This window comes from Triturus cristatus, chromosome 4_1, assembly GCF_964204655.1.
Source record: "Triturus cristatus chromosome 4_1, aTriCri1.1, whole genome shotgun sequence".
Classification (NCBI taxonomy): Eukaryota; Metazoa; Chordata; class Amphibia; order Caudata; family Salamandridae; genus Triturus; species Triturus cristatus.
This window is the reverse complement of record NC_140585.1, coordinates 447,562,900-447,585,148: the sequence shown is the minus strand read 5'-3', so window position 1 is coordinate 447,585,148 and position 22,249 is coordinate 447,562,900. Positions and strand designations below refer to the sequence as shown.

The following is a 22,249-nucleotide window of genomic DNA, read 5'->3' as shown; positions in this document are numbered from 1 at the left end:
TTTTTATATTTATATATATTTCTATATTGTCATATATTTTTTATATAATTTGTGTAAGCTTCACAGAAACATTTATAAAATCGACAAAGTCACAATATCATTTCAGTTTGCAAGAGACCATTATTGGTTTCTCATAGTTTAGAAACAAGTTATATTATCCCCCAAATAGACACCATCATCCTTCCAATCTCATCTTTCATTCTACTCATACATACCATCAATCATACCAACACAAGCAGAAGGGTCGCAATAAAAACACATCTGTGATGGAGTCCTACTCATTAATCCTGTTGGTCACAATTATCAAACATACACAGTTTTGACATTCACAAGTCCATCAACTTTATTCCTGGTTGATTGTTCTTTTCACTTGGTTCTTGGGTAGGACTCCCAGAAGTGTAATCACTGGTCTACGCACGTTTCGGTGAAAACCAACATATTTATTTTACCTTCTTCAGGACCAAGGGAGAAGTAAGTTTTTCATCTGTGTAGTGATCTGGGGGTCTATCTGTAATTATACAATAGTTTATATGAAAAATGGGAATGTCTTATACTACCAAATTTTCAGGGCAATCATTTTACTTTTAACACATTTCGCCTAGCAATACTTATTTATAATGTTATTTACAGCACCTCATTACTCCTGAGCCACCTCATCCCATGTATAGGTAAAGAAAGTTGTGATCAGAATTAGCTCAAAAGATTTAAGAATCACCAAAGTGCTGCACAGGGTGAACATAGTAAAAAAATCTTCCTTTTAATGAGAGCTGTGAAACGTGATAAGTCGAAATACCTACACCAAGATAAGTAATCTGAATTTATTTTTTTGGAGGATTGGAGAACCAGATGGCAATTGTGGCAAATTCATATTTACAAAGCAGATGCGGTTGTGGATTAATATTTTTTTTCTCGAGTACCCTGATAAATCGCTACTGCTTTGATTTAAGTAGGACTCTCAGGTTTCATGGAATTTACTTTTTTGTCATGTTTCTTTGTATATACCCATATTTATTTTAAGCTCAACCTTTTTGGCATTTGTCTACATTTAATATTAATCTGTGAAAAAATGAAGTTACAACTATTTATTATCCACATGCTTTTAGATGAATATGTAAGTCTGTTTATTTTAGTGCTCCAAGTATTCACACACTACAATACAACACAATACTCGTCTGAAATTAACATTACAGTCCAAGAAGATTTCTAGCTATTTAAGGCTCGCAATGATATTTCTTTCCTATTTTTAAGTTCCCATAGTGACAATCCGAACAGATGTTGCTCTGATGTTTATGACTGCCAGCCAGCCTCAGGCGGCCATTTTACAGAAGACCTGATTTCTATTTTGATGAAATTAAATACAGACCGGGAATATACGAGTCTTGTTTGGAGCGTTGTACTTCTCTGACCTTTAGCCTAATACATTTTTGTTATATTTGAATACGTACATTTGGCTATTACTGCGTTACCTATTTAACCTCAAACATTTTCATTGTTTCTTTAGGAATACTGATATGCCTGGGTCAATTCAGATATGGCTGAACAAAGGAAATCAGTTGATGGTGCTTACGGGGGCCTAACGCCAACCCCGCCCTGGGCCTCGTAACACTGAAGGTGCCCCCTCAGTCTTAGCTTGTGTGTGTTGTCATATTGATAGTGACACTGCCTCTTTAATGCTGTGATGTTCAGTGTGCATGGTACTTATTTTATGGTTTTCCATCATGTTATTAAAAATCCTGTTAGGGGTAACATCCAGCTCACTGGGTTTAATTATGCGAAGGTTGGGTGTGGCCCCTCATGGCTGCCTTTCCTGGCAAAAGGAGAGGAACCTATGAGGTGGGGGTGGTGCACAATACTTAGAGTGCTCTTTGTGCCACCAGCACAACTAATTTTACTTCTGTGCAGCTCGTATCTTCTCAAATGTCTATTCGCCAACAGAAAATCTGTGTGTGTGACATGGCCAAGATCTAGGGAGAGAGTATCCCACTGCCAGTGACCAGAGGCCTTGAAAGCGTTGTCCCTCGCTGACCTCTTTTTGACATCAATATAAATCTGCAAAAAGTAAGTTTTGTTACCTATGCTAAATTGGTCACGTGAGGTACTAAATCAACTTAGCCCCAGCTCCCAGTTTGATGCTCATTCCAATGACCAAGGAACAGAATCCCATTGCATCAGATGTAACTGAGGCTATCTGTGCTTGATGAGACAGTTTACTTATCTTGTTTGAAGATTACAGCCTTTCCACTTCAATAGTTGCATACACAAATGCAGGCCCTACTTATGAATGCCAAATTAATTCCGATGAAGTCAGAAACAGCAGTTACTGGCCCCAAGAAAATGATAAAAACTCTGGGCACAGGTCTGGGTCGAAATGAGAAATTACTTGGAGAAAAGGACCTGAAATTACTGGTTTTCCTAGTAAGTCTTCATTTCCTAAAGGACCCTCATGGTCCAACTTGTATTGAACTGGATCTATACCTCTTTCCCCAAGAAATAGCAGCCCGTTTACTTGGCCACTTATCATGTGAGTCTTACTTGTCAAGTGGTCAGATGTCATATGCAATACTTTCAGCAAATTCAGCTTATAAGGTGAAAAACATAATGTGTATTCTGAGACTTGTAGGTTCCTGTCTTTACAAAGGTATGGGTTTGAAAATTATAGTTGGCAAAAATATTTTACATTAAAAACCTATAGTGGATGAAGGAGTCCGATACAACAGAGATGGGTTGAATAACAACAAAAAAGAAACAAATAAAACATTAGATAGAACGTAAAAAGTAGTGGAAGAACAAAGGTGGAAGAAAGAAGTAAGGAAAACGATCAACGAAGTACAAGATACAGAGATGGAAAGGATGAAAAATTCAGGATTTGCCAGAGGATATTGACACTACCCAGAGTAGGTTTGGAGCTGTGTAAAATAGATTATGGATTTTCCACAATACTTTTCCAGGTTAGAAGGAATTAATTACCTGGCGCCTTTGTCTCTTGCACCAAAACACCACTGATGCAACTTATTTAACATATGCGACATAAGAATTTATTGTTTTTTAAATCCCTCAGAAATGTGGTTAGTCCGAATGCTTTTATTGTTTTTTAAATCCCTCAGAAATGTTTGTTAGTCCGAATGCACTCCATTGTTGGTTTCTTGAAAATTACAGTTGTTTGTCTTTAATCTTCATCAATTATTGGAATACATTTTTGATCAATTTCCCAAAATAACAGCCAACTCGTGTTTCAGGGACTACCTCTTCCTCAAAGCCATAAACAAACACAAACATATACATTGTGAAAATCACCCATAAAAATAATTTACAATGCAATACATATTATGCAATTTCAAATAAAGAACTCCTTAGGTGAAACTCAAAGTTCACAAAGAATTTTAATAATCCACTTCAAATCAAATTCCCCTTTGACGTTTTAATATAATCATATAGCCACATATATATTCAGATATCTTTCCTATTGTTTCACAGATTCCGACGTTAATAATTGAAATTTCCAAACCTTCATCCAAATCTCACAAACTGAGTTTCAAATCACTTTGAGTAGATTGACCAATTACACTTATTATCACTTAATTACAGTTCTTGGCAGAACTTCCTCTGTGTCCTATAACCCTTACATATCGCCATTTGACGATCACACATCTCTAAAGTGTTGCTCTCCTTACCAAATTACAATGTATTTTTCTCCTTTTTTGGGGTATTACTATTTTACCTTACTACATAGTTAAATATTAAATGGGAGCTCACCCAATCACTCAGTTACATTTCTGATTTATCAACTTACCTTTTTTCCAATAGTCCCAGATTCAGTGAACTTCATATTTATAATGTCTAAAAGACATCAAGTGTAAAACAAAACCATTTTTAATTTATCCTTTATTCCTAAAATATTTTTTTTTTAAAACAACTCATCAAATCATAGAATAATCAAATAATGATTCATCCTCAAAAGAAACTTTCTTCAATACTGACGGTATGTGTCCACCACTATATGGTATCTAGGAATAAGTATATAAACAGATCTCAGTTAGTGCCAAGTTATACTGCCTTTGAACTGACATCGCAAAACGAGAAAATAAGAATCCATTCAATTGTGTTTACGAGGATTAAACAGTTTCCTCATTGTACGCATAGTGGATATTCAACAGATAAACAAATTCACCATTAAAGAAACTTCTATTAATAATCCTTAAAAAAACATAAAACCTACTCCAAGTGGTCCAACCTGGAGGTTATTTCATATCGGATGCTCTGATATTTAAAAAAACATTATGAAAAAAGGCCCTCCGGAGCTTCCGTTATTTGTTTAAATCTTTTTAAATTAACTTTCTGCCATATCATCAATCTGTCCTCAAACTTTTAATCTTATCGGAGCTAAACTAAAATTTAAACATTAAAATATTCTTAATATTAAATCAGCCATCTGGATCCTGCTAAAGTTGTCTAAAAATAAGGTTTTAAAAATGTTAGACCCTATATGAGAACCCAACCAGATTAAAATGGGTCAAGAGAAAGTGAGCTAAACAGCTGCATAACTACAAACAAATAAATAAGTTTCCAATCAATGACTCAAATGACATTCATATCTATTACATCAGCCAATAACCAAGACAATATATAATTCAATAATTCTAGTCCAGTTTAAGTTTTAATATATCCTTATCCTAAATAATTATGAATAAGCATAATCCCTCTCTAAGGACTCAAGCCATAGTCTCCTCTGCAAATCGTAGGTACAGGAGGATTCCATTATACTACAGAAAATATTAAACACGTAGGCCCTAATTTGGATGTTGGTTGGAAAGTCTCCAACCACAGGTCGAAGGCTTTCTGACCGTCATTTAAGGTTTCTAATCCAACATCCCTATTACAATGACGGTGTTTGGATTTGAAACCAGCTGGTCATTCTGACTGGCTTCCGAAGGGGGATCCCGTCAGGCAGTTGGAACTGCACCATAATCCCTAATGGACGGCGTTTCCGCAGTTGGGATTATGATGTCAGTTTAAGACAGACTTTCCATGTCTGGCTTTTCTGAACCAGTGGCATGTGGCTAGCAGCACCCCAGGTAGAAACATTTTCTAATGCAATTTAAATTAAGTGTAAGTAAATTGAACTTGGGAGGGAACGAATCCCAGTTTTAAGGAAGTGGTGATGACAACATCAAGATAACCTTACATGTTGTTGGGTGTTGTTTAAAATGGACCGGGTGACTGGTGAAAAAATACCAGCCCAACTAAAATACATTAGATACATAGGGTGCCGACATTTATTTCCACCCTGTAATGCATTAACCTAGCACTATAAAATGGAGACCGAACTGGCATTCGACGAGAGTACATATGCAGATATACTAAGAACCCCGTCCATCTTAGCTGAAACAGTGGTAGCACAAACCATTAAAAGTTCTGATGAATGGGAAGCACTACCAGCGAAAAAGAAGACCACATCTAACATGGTGGTGGGTGAATAACAACCCATACCACCGTTCACCTCTTTTAATACCATACATTTGCTCCTTTCATAAAAATAGTTTACTGACAAATGTAATGGTTTTTAAACCACCATTCACTTTTACACGGGTCACCACTTAGATTTAGAAGTGCATTCCTGTCTCCATGGGTAAGCCCGCCCTCTATCAAATGGAGATTTTAGAGGGCGATGACAGCCTATGATGAAGCATGACACCGGGCGGTGTGTGAGGCCAGTCCGTTACTTTTTATGAGATGCCCCCCACTGGTGCAGCATCTCGAGAAAACTTTGTAGGAAAATATAGGAACCCAAACTAGGGGCAGCCCATTTTGTGTATACATGTTGTTTAAAATGACCGTCTTTTGCATGGTATTCCCCCAGACTTGTGACTTCTGTAACTGACCTTGTTGTTTGCCATAATACTCTGCACACTTTACTCCTGCTAGCCAGTGGTAAAGTGGTTGAGCACTCCCTTTTAAACATGATAAATTAGGCATATACCTAATTAGCAAAATCTATTTACTATTAATTCTCTAGTAGGTGGTACAACATGTACCCCAGGCATGTAGAGTGAATGCTACTAGTGAGCTGCAGCATTCATTGTGTCACCCACTAAAGTAGAACTGTAAAACTTGCCTACAGGTCTGACATTGCAGCCTGGTTGGGCTATTTTAAACTGCCATTTCGACCAGGCAGACAAAATCTTTTGCCAGGCATAACCCTTCTTTGTTAGTACTTATAAGTAGGGCTCCCGGTTTTATAGTATTTATATTTTTTAACATTTCCATCTGTATTTATCCATATTTATTTCTTGGTCATTTTATCTGGATTTATCCATATTTATTTTTGTCGCATGCAAAAAAAGACGCTGCAGCTATTATTTTTTTACATCTATTTAAATAGACAAGGAGCACTTGGTTGTTATAGGTTTAGATAGATTTATGTAGATGGGTAAATGGGTTACTGCTTTTAACAAAGAGATCCTTTTGTAACTTGCAGTTCATACATTGTAATCCTTCTAATATATCACAGTGACCTATGAAGGACATGTGGCTCTTACACCGTGTAACCCTCACTGTCATATATAACACATCCTACACATTGATTTACACACATAGGATTTATTGTCAATGTATAATAGTAGCGCTTCAAAAGACATAAAACAAAATAGTGGTATTTAAATTGTTATTTGTGTAAATACTGGGATGGACCAACACATCTGACATTCCTACAGTGCAAGCACATCTCTTATATACAGGGACTGAAGAAAGTCAAAAGCAGGCCTCTCTTAAGTACCTGTGACGTGATAAGATGTGTGCATTTGTTTTCCCTCTATTGCTTTAAGGTGTGCGTGTCAAGCCTCCATAGCTTCCAGAGCCAGGATACAAAAGGAGTCCTCGGGAGTCCTTACCAGTTGCCTTTGTTATGGGAACAACCTACTTCGGTACCTCCAGGAATGGTGCACTTTCCCCACCCGGGGAAAACAATGTTGTTCAAAGAAAGACAAGAAAATGAAAGTAGCGCTTCACTGGCAAACTCTGAATAGTGGTGCTAATATGAGTGGGTGTGAATAAAACCAATCTGGCAACTTTGTGACCACTATGTCTTGCTTTATTTATTTATTTTTACGTTTCGTCTTTTTTTTCCTTTTTTTTTCTCTGTCCCGTGGCTGCACTCTGGAAGAGAAAAATTTCAGAAAAAGACGTCATTTACAGACAAAAATTTTTATTTTTTCTTTTTGGGATGAATTTCCCAGGAGAACCCTAACAAAAAGCTAGCATCCTAAGCAGCTGAAAACTGGCTGACCATTCCACAGAGACAAACACATGACATTATTTTAGCTACAAAAAAATCTCTCAGTTAAACATATTCACTAGCATTTTTACATTTCTATTTATAAATACAGACAAATATTTTTCCGTCTGTATTTAAATGCAAAAATCCATTTAAATGGGAAACTAGGAGCCTTACCTATGAGTCACCTCTAAGGTGAGAGCTAAATGCCCATAGTGTAGGGTGCATGGCATTTAAAAAGTAAGACATGCATATGTAAAGTTTACATGCCCTGGCAGTGAAAACCTCCAAGATAATTTTTCACTGTAGCAAGGCTGCCACTCCCTTTGGTTTAAGGTTTAGTTTATTGCACAGTTAATAAAAACTCACAACAATTAATAGCATAATATCATTGCTAAAAGTTTGGGTTTAAAACGAACAAAATAAAATGAAATATCAACTTATTTGAAATCTTTAAAAGGTTTTAAAAGTCATAGTTTGAGTCTATTAGTGTCCCGTTTTTTCTTTGAGTCTGCCCGCGACTATATCAAAAAATTTTGTTGTTCTGCAGTTTAGTTGAGTTTCCGTGGGGTTAAAACAGAGCAACACGGCCTGTCTGCAGCTGGTTATCCTCCTCTGATTCCAAAGGGTCCGGAACAGGGAACTCCCTTTGGGAAACACTGTGTTGCATTATAACAATATATAGTGGTTAATATTCGATGTAGGAGCAGCTAGAAAAATAAATCAAGGATGTAATTTAAAATCAAACTTAATGGTTATGTTGGATTTTATATTATTATTTTGAAAATGTAACTTTTTCCTTCCTAAGACAAATCTGCCTTTGTTCCAGTGTCCGATGTCACTTGACTGGTGAATTGATCTCCTGTTGTGAGATGTAGTTTGCTCCCAGACGAATATATGTCGTTACTACGCATTCCGTTGCAACGCATGCCTTTACCACGCATGCGTTACAACGGAATGTGTTTTCCACGTTTTGCCGTTACTCGATTTTACCTTTACTCCCCCCAACCCCCTTTCTTCTTTTTTTTCCTTTTTCCGCAGGTCTCCGCCGACACTGAAAACGGACTGATGCTTTTTTTCGGATTAGGATGACGTTGTTCCGTGATGACGTTGCTTGCGTGGTGAAGATGGTCGTTGAAGCATTACGGGTTATGAAGACGTTTACGAGGTAAGTGTATCGTTGTAAACGTAATGCGTAGAAAATGCTTCGTGGTAAAGGCTGTTTCCCCTCCGAGACAGTGGACAAAGGGCTTTGGGTGTGGGACCACCGTTGAGTCGTAGACATCACAAAGAATCGCCGGTCAACTCAATATGTTGGATTTGCTCGCCGAAGGAGTTCTGACATTAAAAAAATTTCCAAGTCCAAACATAGAGGGCTTCAGCAAGACTGACAACGAGGAGCAACCCATCGATGTCGAGGCCTTCCTGGGAACAGACTTTGCCTTCTCAGAGATTACCTGCCTTCAATGACAACAGTGCCAGAACGCCGCTCTTCAGCAACCTGCCATTGGTGAGCCATGCTTCAGATTCAGCTTGTAGCTTGCCCCATTGATGACTCGTCGACAATCACTTATCTCCAGAAACTTTTTAAAGTTCAGAGGTAAACTTTCCACTGGGATTAACCTGGTCTCTGTATCCGACCAGCTTTCCATTATGGTCGGCCTCAACTTTTGACTTTGACCAGTGGTTGACGCTTTGTACTTTTTTGCTTTATTTTTTATTCAAACTTTTAAAACTTCCTATCTTTGCTTCTACTGATTAGATTGTTTTTGCTTTGATGTCTTTGTAGTTATGTAGTTATTAGAATATTCCCTATTTGTCTCAGCTGGTTTTGGATTTTTCTTGTGTTGCATTTTAACTTTATTAATTTTTCAGTGTTGCATACTACTTTACACATTGCCTATAAGTTAAGCCTAACTACTTTTTGCCGAGCTACTAGAAGGTTAAGCACAGGTTCAATTTGTGACTTGAATGGTTCCCCCTTACAATGATTGTGATTGTTCTTTGAAGTGGATTCTCTCACCCTTGAACAAATAGTCCAATTTCTTAAAGGTGCTATTGCATTGGGTTGTAGCTTTTAGGTACACAGAGACATGGGAACTGGGTGTCAGCGTGAGGGTATGTGGTGCCCCTTCTTGGTACCTTACAGAGGCCTCCCTAACATTCTGGTATGCCACTGGGTACTTCTGACACCATAGGTGGTCTCAGTGTCATGAACAGAATAATGACAATGAACCTCCTACCCCCAGAATTGGGCACAGCCTTGCTTTCATTGCTTACTGAGCCTCTCCAACATAGTGAGGAGCTGATTTAACACTGCCCCCCTTAACTTTCTCTGACATGGGAAGTGCAAGATGACACTACTCACGCCTGATGTTACATATGTGTCAAATGCAAATGTAACAAAGCATAAAGAAGATGAAACATAGCTGTTGAAATGCAGATAGTGAGAAACGAAAAGATATTTCTACAATTACAGGTAAGTGGATAGGTTTCGTTGATGGTGGGATGTGAACTGGAGAGATGAAAGTCAGTACATTAAAGAGAGTGAAAAGACAGGTCTGAGGAGGAAAGAAATGGTTTGAGAAATATGCAGATGGAGGATTTCAGAAAGATTAGGGAAGAAAATGGCATAACAGAGTGAGATACTTTCAGAGGAAAGTGGTGTTGACCATTAGCCCTTCCACAGACCTTAGAAAAGTTTAATTCATAGTTTCATTTTTAGAAGTGAAATATTTTCAATTCTAATCCTTCACAGCATAATCATTATTGTAACTCATTTGCTTGTTTTAGGCATAGGTCCATTGATGTGTTATATGCCTGGATACAATAACAAAAAATAAAGGGCCTGATTACGAGTCTGGCGGTCTTCTGACTGCTAGACTCGCTGTAGTGCAGCAGTGGCAGCCCACTGTCCGTCACATTACGACTACGTAAGTCGATGCGGCTGTGGAGCGTCGGCCGCATCAGGGAACAGTCGTTCGCTCCCAGTGGTGCAGGAGCTCCACAATGCAATCTGCTGAGCGGGGAGTGGCGCAGTCCCGCTCAGCATATTAGGAGTTTCTTGACCACCAGCCTTTTCATGGCTGAGCCCTGCCATGAAAAGGCTGGTGGTGCAGGAACAAAGGGGGCCCTATGGTGATACATTCAGGGGTCCACAATATGTGCCCCCCTGTCTGTCCCCCACTAAGTTACAGCACGCCATGGACACCCACATCCATGCCGTACTGGAATTTATTTGCTGTTTCCTTCGCGGTGCTTGTTTACCAGGCACCACCATGGGAATAGCAAAGAACAACCGACCGTATTACGAGTTGTGCATTTCCAACTCATAATACGGTCGGCGGTCCTTGGGCGGTCTTGGACAGGTTTGGCGCAGCAGAGGCAGTATTGCGCTACCTCCGCTGTGCCAATCTCGTAATCAGGACTAAAGAAGCACCCAAATGCTGGTTAAGCAGCTTGCTGTGTGAAGACATTAATTTGAATTTGCATGCTTCAAACCACACCTGTAAGTGGATAGGCCATACCACTTGGAAAGGATGTATAGCTGAGCTTCTTTGGCCATGCCCATCTTAGAGACTGTACCCCCACCTCCATCTTCCCTCACACATAAAGTACTGCCGAGCTGCAGTGATGCCTTAGAAGACTTCTCTATGCTTTAAAGGGGGACTGACAAAGGTGCAAGCTCCTGCTGCGCTGGGAATTGGCTACAGATTTGGAGACGCTAGAAAGGTGAGGGAGCCCTCAACTTACAGTGGGCAAAGGAAATAGCCTCTTGTTTCCTGTTCAGCAGTCTCTCACTCCTAGTAGAAAGGCTGCACCCTCTCAACTTCTTTTTATGCTTGATGTCATATGTATCACATTCTGCCAGACAGTTCTGGGCATTTAACGAAGAGCATTTTGCATTCCTGGGCTTGTAGTATCACTTTTAAAATTGCAAGCTCTTTAAAAAAAAAAAAGAATGCAAAGCTCTATCACCTGTTAAGCCCGGAAATGCTGACGACATTACACATGACGTGGGACCACATGTGGTGGCTCAGTGAACTAATGCATTCACTGAAGAAATCTGTGTTTGACCTCATGGCCAGAGTTTTGAATCCCTTTGGGTCCACTTAGCTTGTCATCCCTCTGAGGTTGATAAGATGTATACAATTGAGTTGGGTAACATTAAACATCTGTTATTTAGTACCAAGATTCCCTAAGAGGTAATGTGCACTGTACAAATGCACATCTTATGATTATGCCTTTCGCTGTCAGCTGAGGGACTGTTCAAATCCCATAGAGTGGAAACTCAATCTTGATAGACAAGCCTCTCAAATCCACATGGGTCTGATTAATAATGAGGAGGCACAGTATCATCAGGGGAGATACCACTCCATCCGATTCAAGAGGTTCAATAGTGCCAGTGTTTCCAGAGCTGAAAAGACGGGGTCTGCAAAAACAGATCTTGGGTATTTCGACCTGAAATACTGTTCCTTGTTTTATCAGGTGTGAATCCACATCTGGTGAATTCTCGCTATCTGCTTGAAAGGAAGGGGTTGTGGCAGAGGCTTAGCCTAGCATAAGCCCGACCAGTCTATTTGGTTGAGGGGAGTAGACAGTGCTCATCCCAGACTCACAGGGGACTTACCCACGCCTCTAGACCCCCACCACACAGCAGCAATGAAGTCCTAAGTCAGCACCGGGGCTGAGAGACGCCCCTTGATGCCAAGAAATTTGGAAGTGGTGATAATCAAAGTTCTCCTCAACATGCAAGAGACACCCTACTAATACCATAGAAATCTCCCACCACAAACAGCAATGACCCTGTGTTAGATACAGAAGTCCAGTGTAGACAAAAACCAAGTACAGCCACAGTCCACCTCTGACTACACCCCCACAGCAGCAATACCGGAGGGAGCGACAACAGCCTAAGAGCAGAGGCAGAGGTCAAGGACTGACAGGGCCACTGTCACACCAGTGACACCATAGGAGATCATCAACAGTTCATCCTCATCATTTCCCAAGACTTGGTATACCCCCAAAGGCTATCTGAGCCCCATAGCCTACAATAGCACCTATGATCTGCTTAGAGCTGTTGACAAATTGGAGCATGAAAAAATGCAGAATCTAGAATCCTAAGCATAATTTGACACAGAAAAATGGGTCTGCCTTGTTGCTTCATTCTAACCTTTTTGACTTTCAATTGGAGGGTGCAAAAACAGTAATTCCGGCTCTGGTAAGTCTGGCCCACTCTGCAGCATCCAGCTCTTAATCAGAAGCATATAGTCTTTATACTAATCACAGAGAGACCATTCACTCCCCATTGAAATGGTTACTCCCTATCCACTCAGAAGCCTTTGACACTTCACATAATAGTTTCCCACTCACATAATGTGACCTCTTACTCCAAAAGAGGACTTCCTCGCCCATCATAGAGCAGTCCCTCACATCATAGAGTGCTATCGTAAATCCCATACAGAACCTGAAAGAATAGCTATCATCTCCATGCAGCTGATGAACCCTCACAAAGGTTAGTTTTCCCCTCAGAGCTTCCATGCATTTCCCTCTTTAGTTGTATAAAATCTCTGAGAATAATTAGGAACCAGCAGAATATGCTCTCCCTCCAGAGTTCTAAACTATGGCTGAATCCAAAGTATTCCCATGCAGCTATTACAAGAGTGGTACCTCACATTTCATATTGAGGGTACAGTCTTTCACTCCCCAGGTCCTAAACCTTGTCCTGCTCTGTTTTATGTGACATTTCAATTTTATTAGCTACTAAAACGTTAATGTTATCACTTGTTCAGGTGTATAGTAACTGTAAGAAATTGGGTTACTGGTTGAGGTGGATGAAACCCTTCTCAAGCAGCAACCACAATTTATTTCAGGGTGTAGCCACAAGCAACCCCAAAATTAACTTGTGCTCAACCCTCATGTAGCTTGGTACACAGCAGTGAGGCTTAGCTCAGAGGCAATGTGTAAAGTATTTGTGCAATACTTCAGACAGTAACACAGAGAAAACACTCAACAAAAGGATCAGTATTGAAACATAGAGTAATTTATGATACATAAAACAAGACAACAAACAACAAAAATCCAATCAGTAGAACAAGAGAGATGCAGGTCTAAAGATTTTAGTGAAAAAAGCACCAAAAAGCACACTGCACCCTCTGTGGATATCTGGTAGCACCGGACCAGGACAGAGTCACAAGTTCAGGCCAACCTCAATGGAGTGCAGGTCGACTACAGGGACCCAGTAAGATCCACTGAATGAGGGGACCTTAAATCCTGGTTTGCAGAGCATTGTAAACTCCCGTACCAAGGATACCTTATGCAGCCGAGGCGATGCATTGGTTCTGAGGAGCAGTGGAGATGTGATGTGTGGTCCTGCGTCATCGTCGAGGATACTGTCGATGGTGGCTTACATTATGAAAGGTCTGGGGTTAATGATGCATCGTGCAGTCAACACAATACATTGGTTCTGGTTCTGAAGAGCTGTGAGACTGTGAGGCGGGACCTGCAATGTTGTCAAGGTTGCAATTGAAGAGACATTTTGCAGAACAAGAGCCCGCATAGGGAGAGCTTTGCACAGGCATTGGCTCTGATGTGGGCTGTGAGGTTGATGAGGAGTCCGTGAACTGGAAGAACCCTCACAGCAGTGGTGATGCATTGGTTCTGCTCAAGATTTCACCGAGGAGCAGAGGAGAGGCATCAATTATGCTGGGTCCACAGATGGGCTGGCAGAGTGCCTTCAGACCCACTTCCAATGATCCAGGACTGGGTTGGCACCACTTAGCAGGGTAGGACTCACAGATGGCAGGGTGCAAGGGCTGGGGTCAAGGTTGTTGGAGCCTTCTGTCCCTGGGGCTCCAGTCAGGATACCTGCCAACTAGCCTTTGGAAACACTTTACGGTCCTGGGTTCAACAGTGAGTGGCTCACAAGCCGGCTGAGGAAAGCCATCGACACCACGGCCCCTGCGTGGAGGGAAAGAGTAAGGAATAGAGGTAGAAGTGCCCCATGGTATTCAGAGGAACAACGAGGAAAGACACAAACCTTACGCAAGTATGAAAGGCAATGGCGGAAGTTGTATGACCCGGAGGACTTTGAGGAATATAAAGCAATGCTAACCTGTTACAAAAAGCCATCATTGCAAGAAAGTCAGCGTACTACGAGTTGAGGATTAAGGCGGCACTTGACACTCAGAAGCAGACCTTTAATGTGCTGATAGAACTGAGCCAAAAGCATGAGCAGAAGGTTGTTGCCAACCTAGCTGATTGCAATAAGATACAGGACTTCTTCCCAACAAAGGTTAAGGATAACCTAATGGAAATAAGTAACACCCATATCAGAGTATGCCCCCTGCTAGTGGGGAAATCACCGGACTTTCAGGGTGGAACGCTGTCAGTTTTTCCGACATTAGATCCATACTCTCTGGTACACATTATGGCCAAAGTAAAATCAGGGTCACCAGAGGATCCTTTCCCACCCAAGGTGTTCAAAATGACTCTCCCTGTGGTGGGGTTGGAAATGATCTCCTTGCTAAACCTGTCAATGGCAACTGGGAAGGACCCAATTAACTTTAAGGAAGCCATGGCAACTCCGCTACTGAAGAAAGCAGGGGCAGATGCCAACAATCTGAAAAACTATCGACCAATATCTAGGCTCCCCTTCTTGGCCAAAGTAGTGGAGCAACATGTGCTTAGAACCCTCATCTTGTTTCTAGGGGAGGAGCAACAGCTGCTCCATGTGTGGCAAGTGGGCTTCAGGGTCCCCCACAGTACAGCGCTAGTGATGCTCTTGGTGCTGGATGAGCTGAGGCTTGCGACTGATCGGAAGAAGTCTTCGTCACTGATCCTATTGGATCTTACAGCCGCGTTTGACGCGGTGAACCATGCTCAGCTGCAGATCCGTATCCAGGAGTTAGGAATCTCTGGCGTGGTGTTTCAATGGATTGCATCCTTCTTGAAGGATCGGACACAAAAGGTCCAGCTGGGGGACTGTGTGTCCAGAGAAGGCATTTTGCCCTGTGGAGTCCCACAGGGTTCTGTGCTATCCCCTCTGTTCTTTAATATCTATCTTCAGCCACTGGGGCAGCACTTGCACAACTGGATTGTCAAGTGTTTAACTATGCAGATGACACCTAACTGATCCTTTAATCGATAACCCTTTACATTCAAAGTCTAGCATACAGAATGTTCTCAGGTTTACAATGAATCGGATGACTGCCAACTAGCTTAAAGTAAACCCTGATAAGACCGAGGTTCTACCAATCACCACATGGGGCAACCCCTGGTCTAACTCCTTCTGGCCACAAGAGCTAGGCGCCACACCGATACCGGTGCCGGTTGTGAAGAGTTCAGGCATTCATTTGGACACAAAGCTAATGCTGACTAACCAGGTGACAACTGTGGTAGGAAACTGTGTGGACCTCATGAGGCAACTTTGGAAATTGGTACCCCTCTTGTTATTTCTTACTATGCGTACTGTGGTGACGGCACTAATTGTGTCGTGTCTTGACTACGGTAATGCACTATATATTGGGCTACCAGATAAACTGTCAGGGAAGATTCAGGTAGTCATGAACGATGCAGCGAGATTGATTTTCAAGCTTCCAAGAAGATCACATGTCACTCCACTGCTGCAACAATTACATTGGCTCCCAATCAAGCAAAGGACCATGTTTAAGGGTTTATGTATCACACACAAAGCCCTGTATGGGACGGCACCTGACTACATCACGGATCGCCTGAAGAGATACGTGCCGGGAGGATGCCTCCGATCGTCTGAGGCAAGCCTGTTTTCCTGCCCACAGTTCGACAAAGTCACCATGGGTGGTCGAGCATTCTCAGTTATGATTCCCCAGCTATGGAACAAGCTGCAGGAAAGTATGCGCAGGAAAGCCACTCTTCTTCCATTTAGGAAAACGCTAAAGAACTTACTGTTAACACAGGCTTTTGGTCAAGATAAGCTCTGACTGAGTAGGCACTGGGATGGGTCACCCTTGGTTTTGTTCTGTTTTCCCTCATTAGCGCTAAGAGACGGTTGGTGATTTTGCGCTATACAAATGGCATTTAACATAATATAGCATAACAGATGCAGGTCCAGTCCTTCTCACTCAGGCAAGAGGGCAGCAGGTCAGCACAGCATGGCAGCAGTTCGTTCAGAGCAGCAGTCCAGCAGAGTGGCAGTACTTTCAGCAGCACAGCAGTCATTCTTACTTACAAAATATCCACAGGCTCAGAAGTGCACTGAAGAGTCTGTATTAGGACCAATATTTATACCCAGTTCTGCCTTTGACATGGGAGAAGCTTCTAGGGGTTTCCCTTTGAAGTCCAAATCCTTCCTGCCTTCCATGCCCTGGCTCCAGACTAACTACATGGGGTATGCAGCCCTTTGTGTAGGCAGGACACAGCCTATTCCAATGTATATAGGGCTGTCTCTAGCTCATCCCTCCTATCCTACCAGTGATGGCACATCCAGTATACGTTCTCTATTGTATGTGGCTGTATAGGAGGAATACACAAAGCCTAACTGGCAGCAAGGTCCAGCGATGTGACCAAGGAACAGGCTACAGGCACAACACAGCTAAGGAATAAGCCAGCTTTCTAAAAGTGGCATTTCACAATTGCAATTTAAAATCTGACTTAACCATAAGAGAGGATTTTTCATTATAATCAAAGACACCAAACATGAACTGGTTATCTGCTCTCATTTGGAAATAACAGCTTATTCAGTGTTATAAGGTAACTCAAAAGTTATCCTATGGGAGAGTCAGGCATGCAGTAGGGTTCCATGATGGAATATCGTTAACATAAATATCGTCAGAAATAAATATCGTCCCTAAAATATCGCTTACATTAATATCGTCATCCTATACTTAAACAAGGATTCACACAAATATCGATTTTTGTTTATCGACAACCCTAATATCGTTCACACTAATATCGACAACATAAATATCGACTACTACATGATCGACTTTATTTTAAATAACATGACCTTAGACATATATATCGACTACACTAACATCGACGACCTATCTGCTTATAGAAATATACAAAAAATATCGTCTTTTTATTACCAACTCGATATGCACTATTCTTTTATTTTACACACTTTTTTAAACTATTTTACTTTACAAAACTATTCACACATATAATTATTTAATGGTTTTCTAATTCAAAATAACGTTCTCGACCAATGATTTTGAAATTTCACTAATTGAACCAATCAAAAGCTACCATTAATTAACTCACTAATATAAAAACAATTATACACTTAACGTAATTTACCATTTTTGGGCCAAACTTGGAGAAAAACGGTTACCTTGCTGAGAGAAGAAAATACAAACCTACGACTACAACTACAAAACGTCATACTACACTTGAAGTAAGTAAAATCCCATTGCTTTTTTCATTCGAACTTAGCATAAAGTAGATAAACTCCCTAAATTAAAAAGTGTTCTTCTTTAGAGTGAAAAAAGAACATGTTGAACTTATCAACAACGACCAGAAACTTACATGTAAAAACATTTATTAATTACCTTATCCATGTCTACTTAGATAGCTGACTAAAATTATTTAAACTTGCTAAGTAAATGTACAATTTACTTCATATATTAACAACTACTATCATCCAAATACTATAAGTAACACAAAAGCTACCATTAATTAACTCACTAATATAAAAACAATTATACACTTACCGTAATTTACCATTTTTGGGCCAAACTTGGAGAAAAACGGTTACCTTGCTGAGAGAAGAAAATACAAACCTGCGACTACAACTACAAAACGTCATACTACACTTGAAGTAAGTAAAATCCCATTGCTTTTTTCATTCCAACTTAGCATAAAGTAGATAAACTCCCTAAATTAAAAAGTGTTCTTCTTTAGAGTGAAAAAAGAACATGTTGAACTTATCAACAACGACCAGAAACTTACATGTAAAAACATTTATTAACTACCTTATCCATGTCTACTTAGATTGCTGACTAAAATTATTTAAACTTGCTAAGTAAATGTACAATTTACTTCATATATTAACAACTACTATCATCCAAATACTATAAGTAACACAATGATTAGAAAAAAAAAATGAATGCTGCGCTAGGTTGCTGTCCAGTAGCACAGGCGCAAAGGAGGATAGTTCAGTTAATCCATGAATGTATAGGCAGCATACGTGGCAACTGCTTCCAACAAAAAATCGTTTGCAGGGCCACTAAAAGTCTCAGCCATCCAATTAATTAAAGAAAAGGAACATACGTGTTCTTCAACCATCGTAGCCTCTAGCACAATCAGAGGGCAACCGGAATGTTCCTCTAAATAGCTCATAGCCAAGAAGTCGTAGGCAGCCGTTGATATGTCCCAATTACCCAGGATACCATGCGCCGCACCACAAGCCATAATCCGGACACCAGAACAGGCCAACTCGTGAGACACTAAGGGCCTCATCAGTCGATCGAAATCCGGCACCGGAGACACCGTGTTGGTCAAGCACAAATCCAGAGGCCATTCAAAGGGACAATCCAGGCAGTGAAATACAGGTTGCACGCAGGTGAAGTAGGAATACTTGAAGGATAATCCATATGCCAGGCTTAAAGTCGCCAATGGCAGAATACCATAAAAGTCAAGCATCCTATCACGAAGAAGATGCAGACGGGACAGGTGCTCGTGTGGCACAGAAACAGCAGCCATTCCGTAGTATGAAAAGTAAAAGCAGCACACCTGCCACCAGCGCCAGAAGCAGCGGAACACCTCCAAAGATGCTCGAGAAAATCGAATGAAAAAATGCCAGAATCACACCAAAAATAGTTTGGAAAGAGGTCACGAGGCCTGAGCCTACAAGTTTAAAAAAATGAGCCAGGCCGGTCGTGGACGAGGCATTGAAAATAGTTAGGATCAAAGCTCCGAAATGTAGGGGGAGGTCAGTATTCAAAACCGCCTGTACCTCAGTGCGCGTATTAGCAACGTGAAGGACAAATGTTTCACGAGAGGAAGTCAATGACACCTCTTTTTGGGACAATACAGCTCTTATTCTGCTCAACTTGTTGAACTCTGCTTTCAAGGTTGGAATCGAAGGCCAGATGGAAACATCCGCGGGGGTGAAAAGAGAACATTATTGCAGCAGACAACCCTCTCCGATACAGTTACTATATATGGGATTCCCACTAACATCCCGCAGCAAGCTTGATTATTTAAAATTAAATAACTACTGTTTGCAAGCAGCGTCAAAGAAGGCGTAATCACAGGCACTGGGACACCTCGTAGGACGCAGGCCAAAATCGGGGCTTGTACATTGCATGCACCGTGTAATTGAATGTGCCTACATACCAAGGAATGATCTGGTGTCGTGGTACATTCCTCACCCTTCAGATAAACCTCAGTTCCGTCCCTAGTACATCTATACGTAAAGGGGAGGGACCAAACCTCATGTATGAAAGCGGTGCCCAGCTGTTCATATCTACCCAGAGCATAATGTTTCATACAAGACGTAAACTTAAGAAGTGCGAACGGTAGAGTTATCAACCCGTATATAAGCCACGTGACTGAATTGATTTCCGCCACAGAGAAAGGTAACGGTTCTAATTTTTCAATATGTAATAATGAATATGTAGCATCTTTCATGGACATAAATAGCTGCTTATCAGTAATGTTAAAAGGAATGAATAACGATGTAGTGCTCAAATAGTCCCAAGGGACCCTCCCTGCCTTTAACGTCTGCAATGTCCATGCAAACTGCATAACAGAACGCAACTGGTTTTGACCATTATATAACACAGACATATCATCATGCACAATATCAACAACTGACGAAACAATATTATCTAATGTATAAATTCTGGAAGAGAGAGTGCTAATGCTGTTATCTATAACGGCTAAAACCTTTTCCATGTTTGCTTGGTCAATAGCTCTCAATCTTGAAGCCGCCTCAATTTGCGAAAATTTTCACACTTCGTTGTAAATAGCATACGCCCACCTTTTGGTTCTGCCACCCACAGGACCTTTAACAAAATAATTCAAATCTATTTTGTCATGTAACTTCGATAAATGAACTTTGACAGATGCTAAGGTGGAATGTCGCAGCCAGGATTGACATTACTTTCCCACAGAATATGTAGTTACAGTATGTGACGACTCAAACCGAGGGTCTACGCGTTCCAGAGGACTAAATACCCTTTTGATCAAAAATAAATTGTAAACTCAGGGAAAGTTCTGGATAGTAAACCATAATAAATTACTATTCTAACTCCAATCCAACATAAGTCAGGGAAAGTGCTGGATAGTAAACCATAATAAATTACTATTCTAACTCCAAACATAACATAACTCAGGGAAAGTGCTGGATAGTAAACCATAACAAATTACTATTCTAACTCCAATCCAACATAAGTCAGGGAAAGTGCTGGATAGTAAACCATAATAAATTACTATTCTAACTCCAAACATAACATAACTCAGGGAAAGTGCTGGATAGTAAACCATAATAAATTACTATTCTAACTCCAATCCAACATAAGTCAGGGAAAGTGCTGGATAGTAAACCATAATAAATTACTATTCTAACTCCAATCCAACATAAGTCAGGGAAAGTGCTGGATAGTAAACCATAATAAATTACTATTCTAACTCCAAACATAACATAATTCAGGGAAAGTGCTGGATAGTAAACTATAATAAATTACTATTCTAACTCCAATCCAACATAAGTCAGGAAATGTGCAGGTTAGTAAACAAAATACATTTTTCTCTCTAAATTATTTTTTAGACCCTATTCCCCTATAATACCAAAATAACGCTTCTTCAATATTAATTTAATATTTTTTATTAATATTAAAAAATAAATTTCGTGTAAAAATTTTAATTTCGATGTTAAATTTTGATTTCATGATACATTTCTAATTTATTAATATTTTATACAATTTTTAAAGACTACATTTTTAAATTACTACCCACCCTAATCCCCTATAATACCAAAAACCCGCTCCTAAAATTTGTATTTGAAATTTTAAAATTTAATTACAAATTTAAATTCGTAAACAATTAGAAATTTAAAATTAAATTTTAAATTTCTTAATTATTTTCTAATTTGTTTATATTTTATAATAATTTACTATTCTAACTCCAATCCAGCATAAGTCAGGAAATGTGCAGGTTAGTAAACAATATAAATTTTTCTATCTAAAATATTTTTTAGACCCTATTCCCCTATAATACCAAAATAACGCTTCTTCAATATTAATGTAATATTTTTTATTAATATTAAAAAATAAATTTCGTGTAAAATTTTAAATTTCGAGGTTAAAATTTGATTTCATTATAAATTTCTAATTTATTAATATTTTATACAATTTTTAAACACTACATTTTTAAATTACTACCCACCCTAATCCCCTATAATACCAAAAACCCGCTCCTAAAATTTTTATTTGAAATTATAAAATTTAATTACACATTTAATTTCGTGAAGAATTCGTAATTTCAAATTAAAATTTGGATTTCTTAAATATTTTCTAATTTGTTTATATTTTATAAAATTTTTAAAAACCAAATTTTAAATTACTACCCATCCTTATCCCCTATAATACCAATAACCCGCTACTAAAATTTTAACAATTCTTTTGTAGAAAATATTTTTTAACACATATTATTACTAGTAGGAGTTTTATAAGTTTTTTAAAAACATAATACATATTTTTTTATAAATTTTATAACAACTTATATTTTTCTGTCGATATTATATGAAACGACATTTTGTTCAACGATATTCTGTTCATCGATATTTTTTTATGACGATATTTTTGTCATTCTCACGAAACGATATTTTTTAAAAAGATATTTTCTATTACGATATTTTTCACAGTCGATATTCTTACCACGATATTAATGCTAGTCGATATTTTCCCGTCGATATTCTATCTTTATACCTGCAGTAGCAAATCTTTTTTACAGTTTTTTACTACCAGCACATGTAAATCTTAAAAGTACATGTCCAAC

At 39.5% G+C, this 22,249-nt stretch overlaps 1 protein-coding gene across 1 annotated transcript in view; it reads right to left on the bottom strand.

The window, feature by feature from the left end:
* The window catches only part of LOC146855102 (potassium voltage-gated channel subfamily A member 5-like), a 429,878-nt gene that overhangs the window by 300,403 nt on the left and 107,226 nt on the right, over nt 1–22,249 (bottom strand). The gene's annotated exons all lie outside the window — the stretch shown is intronic.